Source organism: Lepus europaeus, chromosome 3 (assembly GCF_033115175.1).
Source record: "Lepus europaeus isolate LE1 chromosome 3, mLepTim1.pri, whole genome shotgun sequence".
NCBI classification, from domain to species: Eukaryota; Metazoa; Chordata; class Mammalia; order Lagomorpha; family Leporidae; genus Lepus; species Lepus europaeus.
This window is the reverse complement of record NC_084829.1, coordinates 111,746,653-111,756,586: the sequence shown is the minus strand read 5'-3', so window position 1 is coordinate 111,756,586 and position 9,934 is coordinate 111,746,653. Positions and strand designations below refer to the sequence as shown.

General features: G+C 40.0%; 1 pseudogene; it reads right to left on the bottom strand.

Annotated features, from left to right (window-relative positions):
• Positions 1–4,393: 4,393 nt before the first annotated feature.
• On the bottom strand, positions 4,394–4,975 carry LOC133756632 (small ribosomal subunit protein eS7-like; annotated as a pseudogene).
• Positions 4,976–9,934: the final 4,959 nt, after the last annotated feature.

Here is a 9,934-nt window from a genome sequence, read left to right as displayed (position 1 = left end):
AGAAACTGTGGTAGAGGGTGGCAGGGAGAGAAGACTGAAGAGGAAGAGCAGGAGCATGAATTCTAGCTGTTTTAAAAAAGATTTATTTAATTATTTGAAAGGCAGAGTTACTGAGAAAGCGAGAGAGACAGAGAGAGAGAGAGGGAGAGACAGAGAAAGAGAGATCTCCCATTCACTGGTTCACTCCCCAAACAGCTGCAATGACCAAGGATGGACAATGCCAAAGCCAGCCTCCTGGAACACCATGCTGGGTGGCAGGAGCCCAAGTACTTGGGACATCCTCTGCTCCTTTCCTAGGTGCATTAGCAGGGATCTGGATCGAAAATGAAGCTGCTGGAACTTGAATTGGTGCCCATATGGGATGCTGGCATCACAAGCAGTGGCTTAACTTGCTGTGCCCCCATGGGAGCCTGAGTTATCTGGAGGAAAGGGTGGTATCTGCAAGAGTTTCTCTTGTGAAGCGTTCATCTTTTACCCTAGAGTCTTCCAGGGACACTGGGAGACAGGAAGACTCAGACTGATTGGCAAACATCAAAACTACCTGTATAAATGACTGATTTTTTTCTAAATGAGGTCATTAGCATCATAATGCTATATATTTTACTTAAAAATTAATTCATATTAAACTTTTTTCTATCTGCTTTAACCTAAGAATTCTGTAAATATCCAATTCAGTATATTATAATTTTAGAAATGCTTCATGGTCACAGAAATCTGTGAAATGACTGCTTTAGCTATAAAATGTGTAAGATGATATGTTTCGATTTTTTTTTTTTAAAGACGCATGAAACTGGCTCATCAATATTTGATGATTGGCTGGGAAAATCCAGCTTTGCCTAATGGTATTTTCAAGTTTTTCAGTCTTTTCCTGGTATATATATCAGATAATCTGCTCTGGACTTGTTCAAACTGCTGCATTTATATTGTTGTAAAAACATGCATTTGCCTCAGAAAATACTTTCCTGTTTTATATCTATTGATTCACCAATTTTTATTTTCCCAAAGTTTGCTATCAAATGAAAATATCGTGTGGAGAGATGGAGAGAGAGTGGCTTCCTGTTTGTTTCTGGCTGCTCCTGTGTGGGCTTGTTCATGATATCCCAACAGGCTTTGCACTTGGTGCTTATCTTAGCACAGTCTGAAATCTGATGTTTTCTCTTGATATACGGTTAATAGGGTTTTGAGGTGACTAATCCCTTCACATTTATCTACTGATGAGAGACTTGTTTGTAGACAGTTAGTAATTAGTGTGAAATGGAGAATAGGCCATTTTGAAAATTGTATCACTCCAGAAAATTCCTGGGGCTCAAGACATAGTAGGTCATTAAGCACAAGGTTTCTCAGTGAGAAAAGAAAGACCACATGCAAGGGAAGCTGGCAGGTCTTGTGGGTTATATATCAGGCAATGGTAGAGCCAGGGAAATTGTCTTGCCTTCATTAGTGGCTGGAAGTCACTTAGCAGTCCTCAGAAGGTCTCTTTTCCTTGCAAAATGCTGAAGGAATGCTGGCAAGCTCTTACTTTGTGATTCTTTTTTTCTTTCTCTTGACGTTGCCGCTATCCAGGTGGAAGTAGTTTCTATGTGCTCCATAAATCTGCTCCTTAATGACTCACCACATTCTGCTTTGTATTTTGATGAACTGTCTACATATCTTATTTGGTGTATTAAATATAAGCTCTTTTAGGCAGGAACCATATTAAATTAATCTCTATCTCTTTCTGCCTATAATTCTGTTTTGCACAGGATAGAAACTCAATACACATGACTTATCTATTCATTTATTACTTTATCCATTTATTTCCAGGTCCTCCCTTTTCCTTTTTACCCCTCCTGAATAGTTCTTGCTATAAGCCTGATTAGAAAAAAAATCCCTAGCCTAGTATTCAAAAACTTTCTTAATATGACTCTATACTAATTTCCCAAGAAACACAGCACCATCCTCATCCCAAATAGCCATCAGGTGTGAAATAATATAGTTGGAAATGGTTTATCTAACCAATAAGGCTTTTTTCAACAGAAAAAAAAATGAAAAAAATACTATTATTTCTTCAGACACTGTAGGATAAATATCGGAATACCAAAATATAAACTGCTATTTTCCAAACTTCTCACATAGTTATTCTTAAAAAGATGCCAGAAAATATTATTCAGGGCCAAAATATTTCAAATGTGTTAGAACATGCTTCATTGGGATATTGCTTAGCATCATTGCAAGATGCAGTATTAAGTAGCCCAAACCATTTCTCTAGAGTGAATTTTAAAAGGAAAAGGAAGGGACCAGTGCTGTCACACAGCAGGTTAAGGCGCCATCTGCAGTGCCAGGATCCCATTCAGGCTTCAGATTGAGTCCTGGCTGCTTCACTTCCCATCTAGCTCTCTGTTTATGGTCTGGGAAAGCAGTAGAAGATGGTCCAAGTGCTTGGGCCCCTGCACCTACATGGGAAATCCGGAAGAAGCTCCTGGTCCTGGCTTTGAATTAGCTCATCTCTGGCCATTGCATCCATTTGGGGAGTGAACCAGTGGATTCTCTCTCTCTCTTGCTCTCTCAGTAACTCTGTCTCTCAAATAAATAAATAAAGGAAATAAATAAATAAAGGAAAAGGAGCCGGTGCTGCGGCTCAATAGGCCAATCCTCCGCCTGCGGTGCCGGCACACCGGGTTCTAGTCCTGGTCGGGGCGCCGGATTCTGTCCCGGTTGCCTCTCTTCCAGTCCAGCTCTCTGCTGTGGCCCGGGAGTGCAGTGGAGGATGGCCCAGGTCCTTGGGCCCTGCACCTACATGGGAGACCAGGATAAGCACCTGGCTCCTGCCTTCGGATCAGCGCGGTGTGCCGGCCGCAGCACGCAGGCCGTGGTGGCCATTGGAGGGTGAACCAACGGCAAAAAGGAAGACCTTTCTCTCTCTCTCTCTCTCACTATCCACTCTGCCTGTCAAAAAAGAGAGAGAGAGAGAGAGAGAGAGAGAGAGAGAGGAAAAAAAAAATAAAGGAAAAGGAATAAAACTTTCAATGTCTCTACTTGTATTATGTTAGGTAGACTTTGAAAACTTAAGTAACCTGTTTTCCTAATTCTGCTTAATTGCACTGGCCCTTTAAGCTGTCTTTTCTTTTTGTAGTAAAATTTTTCAAATAGGTAATACAACTCTATGGTTCATAAATTGAAGGGCATAAAAGCTAGTCAGCAGTAATTCTTTGGTCTTAATTCCTTGTCTGTCTCTGCCCCACTTTTTCCCCCTCTAAATATTTCTTGGAAATCTTTTTAATTTGTATGGAATTTCCTCATTTTCTTTTATAGACAGAGTGTTTGGTTGTCAGGATGTGACATAATTAACATAAACAGTCTTCTACAGGTATACATTTGGATTGTTTCCATTGTTTTACTACTATAAACAATGAGTCAATGAATACAGTTGTACAAATGCCATTTTGAAAATTGCTTTTATCAGTAGAATAAATTCTCAAACATAGAATTGTTGGAATGATTTCTGTGTGATTGATTTTTTTTTCTTTTTCTTTTTTTGACAGGCAGAGTGGACAGTGAGAGAGAGAGACAGAGAGAAAGGTCTTCCTTTTTGCCATTGGTTCACCCTCCAATGGCTGCTGCGGCCGGCGTGCTGCAGCCAGCGCACCGTGCTGATCCGAAGGCAGGAGCCAGGTGCTTCTCCTGGTCTCCCATGCGGGTGCAGGGCCCAAGGACTTGGGCCATCCTCCACTGCACTCCCGGGCCACAGCAGAGAGCTGGACTGGAAGAGGGGCAACCGGGACAGAATCTGGCGCCCCGACCAGGACTAGAACCCGGTGTGCCAGTGCCTCAGGTGGAGGATTAGCCTATTGAGCCATGGCGCCGGCCATAATTGATTTTTTAATATTGCCAAATTGTCATCCTAGGGGTTGTCAAATTTTACAGCCCTAGCAGCAGAGTTAGTATTTCTCCACAGGTGTATTTTCAAACCTTTGGAGTTTTGCCAAATTTCTAGTTGGAAAAAATAGCATTTCAGTGTAAGTTTAACTTGTTCCTCTCTTATTATGAAATTTAATAATAATTTCTATTTCCCCCTTTCAAATTGTCTGCTTATGAAATAACTATTCCACTTTGGTGTTACATTTTCATGATTGATTTCAAATTTATTTTAGTGTTTTGTGTATCAGATATAAATTAACAAAATATCTTTTGACATAACCAGGATAACTAAAACAAAATTTCCCTATAGTTTGGAATAAATGCTGAGTCTATCATATGAATGGCTCAGATTGGTTGCCTAGAATGATTAGTAAACCCCAAATCCACTTCAGTTTGTCTTATTTGTATGTCTTCCAATCCTCCTAAACTCAAGGGTCAATATATTTCTTTTTTACTGTGAACCATATTTTAGTCATTTTCGTTCATGGCTGAAACTCTAGGAACTCCAAGTTAACATCTTTGTATATATATCGACACTGGAGAAAGTATGTTCCACATTGTTTTGCTGTGCTTTTTCCAAGTGAACATTTATGAGGTGGCTGCCATCCAGCTTCGTGCAGATTCTCTTGCCCAAAATTTCATCTGGGAAGACCAAATCCTCAAGGGTTGCATCAGGTATGATTGGCAGACTGTGGCTCCTGGGATAACTTTTGCTTATTTTCCTATGGCTTTTTCAAGTTGGGTTAGGCAGAATTCTCCTCTGAGCAATAACGAAAACATGCTTGCCACTAAGCTTTTTCTCCAATTCATGTACTAGGCAGACTGGTTTACTGGAAAGATTTTAGTTGTAGAATGGGAACAAAGATTGTGATAGGCCAATTTCAATTTCCTTGGCTACTATGATGGTCAGCTCACTTAGATGAGCCTTGAGGTCCAAGTTCTTCTCTAGTTCCAGGAGCTCCTGGGAGATACCCGTTTAGAACTCATTCAGCTTCTTACCTTTGGGTTTCATGATCTTGGAGTTTGAGCTGAATGTGGCCTCTCCTTGTTGAGAACAGGCTGAGGAACAGGTGTACATCTCAAGAGTCCCTGCAGCCAAGATTCCAATTTTAACAAAGAACGATAACTCCTACTGAGACAAGTCTAGTTAATCATCATTTGTATATTTCAGCATATAATGAGTTTCTTAAGAGGTCCATAGGACTAGAAGAATAAAATATTTACCTTGTGGGGGCCAGCATTGTGGCATAAGTGATGGCATCCCGTATGGGCACAGGTTCAAGTCCCAGCTACTCCTCTTCTGATCCAGCTCTCTGCTAAGGCCTGGGAAGGCAGTAGAGAATGACCCAAATGCTTGGGAATCTGCACCCTCATGGGAGACCTGGAGGAAGCTCCTGGCTCCTGGCTTCAGATCGGCCCAGCTCCAGCTGTTGTGGCCATTTGACTAATGAACCAACGAATAGAAAACATTTTTCTCTGTCTCTCCATCTGTCTGTAACTACCTTTCAAATAAATAAATAAATCTTTAAAAATTACTTATTTTGTAATTAACACTCAAAATTTTAATAACCTTATATGATAGCAATGCCTATGATCATCCTAAAATCAATAAATCAATAAAGAATAAACAAGGGGTTGAATATATCTATGCCTTAGAGTTCAGATGAGGTGTATGGGCCAAAAGACAAGCATGATCAGTAGATAATTTCAAGTGGGAAAGTTCATTGGAAATATGTCTTGACATTGTTTCAGGAAAGAAATGGATAAAGAGCCAAAAAAAATTGGCATGAAGTGGACTGGTAGTATTGTGAACTTCTGCATGCTGTTGTACATACTTTTTTTTTTCTTTTTTTTTACTGAAAATGATACCAAACAAGTGTGGGATGTTGACAGAAGTTGCCATCACTTTTAAAGGTCTATTTAGGAAAACCAAGTGTGAAAGAGTCCATATGTCTCTAAGATAAGACTATACAAATGGAGCTGTTGCTAGAATCCTCTATCTTGTCTCAGATAACAGGCACTTGAAAATGATCAGGCCGACAAGAACAGATGAAAAGCGGTGAACCTCACATAGTCCCCAACCCTACACCATCCAGGTCAGTTGGGAAGGATGTATCTTAATCAGTATAGTCAGAAATGATCACAGTGAGTGAAAAGGGGTTTATTTTGCCAAGGTCTAGGGTCTTCAAGTGGAGACGACCTTCTTGCTGGCAGAGTCCTGAGGTGACATAGGGCATCACATGGCAAGAAACCAGGAACACACTTGTCTATGTCTATCGCTTTCCTCACAGAGCCACCAGGATCCAATCACGAAGCTCCACCCTAAAGGCCTAATTCAGTGTGGTTACTCCCCAAAGACCTCCCCTCTAAACACTGTAATTGAATTAAATTTCCACCCTCTTAGTAACATTTACATAAGACTTTGGGGACTAAATTCCTGAGTTTGGTGGGACAAATACTCAAATCCTAGCAATTACATGGTCTGTGTTATATCATCCCTCAAGTGACTACTTGACATTTTCACCACAACTCTTTGAAAGGAATATTATCACAAAAAACAAAAGGAGCCATATCTATGTGTATGATAGCTTTCTCATACATATTGTAGAGTAATTTTAAAGGAAATATTGCTAATGCTGAGAGTGTTTTATTTGCTTGCTTTATGGAATATCCATTGATACCTCATAGAATACCAGTGGGATTTCACTGTTAGTAGAATTGTGTTTGAAAAAAATACTGAAAATCATGGGTCATAGAGTTTAATCAACCAACACTTGATTGATAAAAATCAACAACTGATTGATTAAAACTTTAGGCCAGTGATTTTTGAAACCTCTGTGCTCAATTCTGAGTGTAAGCTTGGCAAAGTTACAAATGCCACATAGAATCTTTACATTTGGGGCCGGCGCTGTGGCACAGCGGGTTAACACCCTGGCCTGAAGTGCCGGCATCCCCTATGGGCGCTGGTTCGAGACCCAGCTGTTTCAGTTCCAATCCAGCTCCTGCTATGGTTTGGGAAAGCAGTAGAGGATGGCCCAGGTCCCTGGGCCCCTGTACCTGTGTGGGAGACCCGGAGGAAGCTCCTGGCTTTGGATCAGTGCAGCTTTGGCCATTGCGGCCAATTGAGGAGTGAACCATTGGATGGAAGACCTCTTTCTCTCTCTCTGCCTCTCCTCTCTCTGTGTAACTCTGACTTTCAAATAAATGAATAAATCTTAAAAAAAAAGAATCTTTACATTTTTTGATTATTGTATTTTACACACTTTGCTGAACATATTTATTTACATACATAGATATTTCTCTCACTTTGGACCCTGAACATATTGAGGGCTCTATGATTTTTCACCCATAGTTGGTGCATAAGAAATGTTGATATGAACTGAATTCTGTACACCCTGAAAGGAAGTAAAATTTGGTTGGTTAAAAAACACGTACACATAAAGAGATCTAGAGAGATGCTTTATTTAAAAAAAGAGATTTGTTATTTATTTATTCGAAAGGCAGAGTTATAGAGAAGCAGAGGCATAGAAAGAGAAGTCTTCTATCCACTGGTTCACTCCCTGGATGGCTGCAATGACCAGAGCTGAACTGAGCTGATCTGAAGCCAGGAACTTCTGGGTCTCCCACAGGGCCCCAATAACTTGGGCCATCTTCCACTGCTTTCACAGGCTGTAGTAGAGAGCTGGATCAGAAGAGGAGCAGCTGGGACTTGAACCTGTGCCCATATGGGATACCATCACCACAGGTGGGGGCTTAGCCTGCTACACCACAGCGCTGGCCCCTAGAGAGATGCTTTTGGTAAAGTAATCTCCAGCATGGACTAAAAGGCATTTTTTTGGTTTGTATAAATAAATAAATAAATAAATAAATAAGTAACCCTTTAGTGTACTTTATCTTGCATAGGATCTACAAGTGACTGATGGTCACAGAAGTCAGTTTTAGGTAAATGAAACAGTAGTGGTAAAATTTTATGAAATGTAATTCAATTAATATAATTCTGTATCTTTTCAATTACTAGTTTTTATTTATTTGAGAAGCAGAGAGAAGTATATACAGACCGACAGAGTTTCCATCTGCCGGTACACCCCTGTATGCCAGCCACAGGCCCACCTGGGCCAGTTCTGAAGCTGGAAGCTAGGAACTCAATCTGGGTCTCCCATGTTTTTTAAGCCTACCAGAATTATGCCAGTCCCCAGTGATTCTCATCTCCTGATAGTTTGACCTGTGTCTCTTTTTCCACAAAGAATAAAATGATACAAACAGCATAAGAGCATAAAGTATAACTAATAGGACATTGGAAAAAATGATAATGTGTGATTTCTTAATTCAGGTCATAAAATATAATGTAGCTTCAATTTACTGCCTTTGATTGTTTGCTCTGGGGGAAGCCAACTATCTTAATCTGGCATCTGAACCACTCAGCCAAATACCTACCTTCTAGTAAACTCTTTATCAGATTCCAAGCCCCAACTTAAAGTCTCCCATGTTACTTAGGATTGGCTGCCTGTAACTAAATAACCCCGATTAGCAATGACTTAAGAGAAGAGAAGAGAAGGTTTGTTGCCATCTTCATATGTAAGAACACATGGAGTAGGCAGTTCACTCTGTCATAATGAGTATATTATATATTATAAAAATAAAGTCTTATAGACACAGTTCCCTTTAGCTCATGGCTCTGAGTGTAGCTCTCTCCTTCCCGTTCTAAGATGTCAGCTAGAGTACCAGTGTTCAATATGATTTACAGGCAGCACAATAGAGACTGGAGGGGGAAAATGGATATGCATATCAGTATGTACATCTGTTGTTTGAAAATTGCCACTCAACATTTCCCTTATGTCTCACTGGGACCTGCGCACACTTCGTGCGTAAGGAAAAATAGAAAATGAATTCTGTTCTTGGTGGCTCTAAGCCCAACTGAAAATTAGGAATTCTGTTACTAAGGGAGCAGCAGGGAGATTTAACCTGGTGTGGATATGATACTGGAGTCGACAACAGAACTTTAGTCATACCATCTTTGTGTCCCCCAGAGTTCAGAGCATCCTCCACTGGGTTCCTGTAAATGCCTCCGTGAAGAAACCTAATTGCCTTCACTGAAAAAAAAAAAGTGGGTTTGGACTATAGACCAGTGGCTCATAAATAATAGAAACTGACTTCTCACAGTTCTGGAGGCTGGGAAGTCTGAGACCCAGGTGCCAGAAGTGTATTTTTATTGAAGATTTGCTTCCTCATAGTTGATGCCTTTTAGCTGTATCCTCACATGTTTGAAAAGGGCAACACATTCCCTTGGGTTTCTTCTGTAAGGGCGTTTTTACCATCCATGAAGGCTCTGCCCCTCTGATCTAATCACTTCCCAAAGACCTCACCTCTTATTACAATGGAGATCAGGTTTCAACATGTGAATTTTTGTAGAACACAAACATTCAGACAACAGCAAGGATTTTAATAAATGTGTCTAGATTGATTGCACAACTAAATGAAGGCCATGCCTGCTAAAGGATTTTTTGAGTCTCAACGTCTCACTTCTTAGTAGAAAGAAATACTATTACTTTTTATTTCTCTAAAAATTGTAGAGAGCAGTCCAATGAAATGTCTTGTTCTTAGCTAATCAATCATTAATCTAAGATCTTATTTCTGATAAATTGCCTAGGACACTTGATTTTGAACATATCAATCTTTTGCCAGTAAAATGTTGTAGGTAGTAACCATTCTGCTAAATCTTACTACTTTGATCACGTTTGATCACAAAAAGTGTAATTCAGTATATGAACTTCATCTGGTAAAAGGTGTTGCAACATTACATCCTTCTTATAAATGTATAGGCAAGCTGAATAGGTATATAGCAATGATAGTACATGGGAACCTTCATGAAGATTTTCTTTTCCTTTGACTTAGTCATTCCAATTATGGAAATTCTTATTAAAACAACAATTCATGGAACTGGCATTTAGCCTAGTGGTTAAGACACCTACATCTCATATTGGAATACTTGTTTTTCATTCTTGGTTCTAGCTTGTGACTCCAGCTTCCTGCCTGTGCT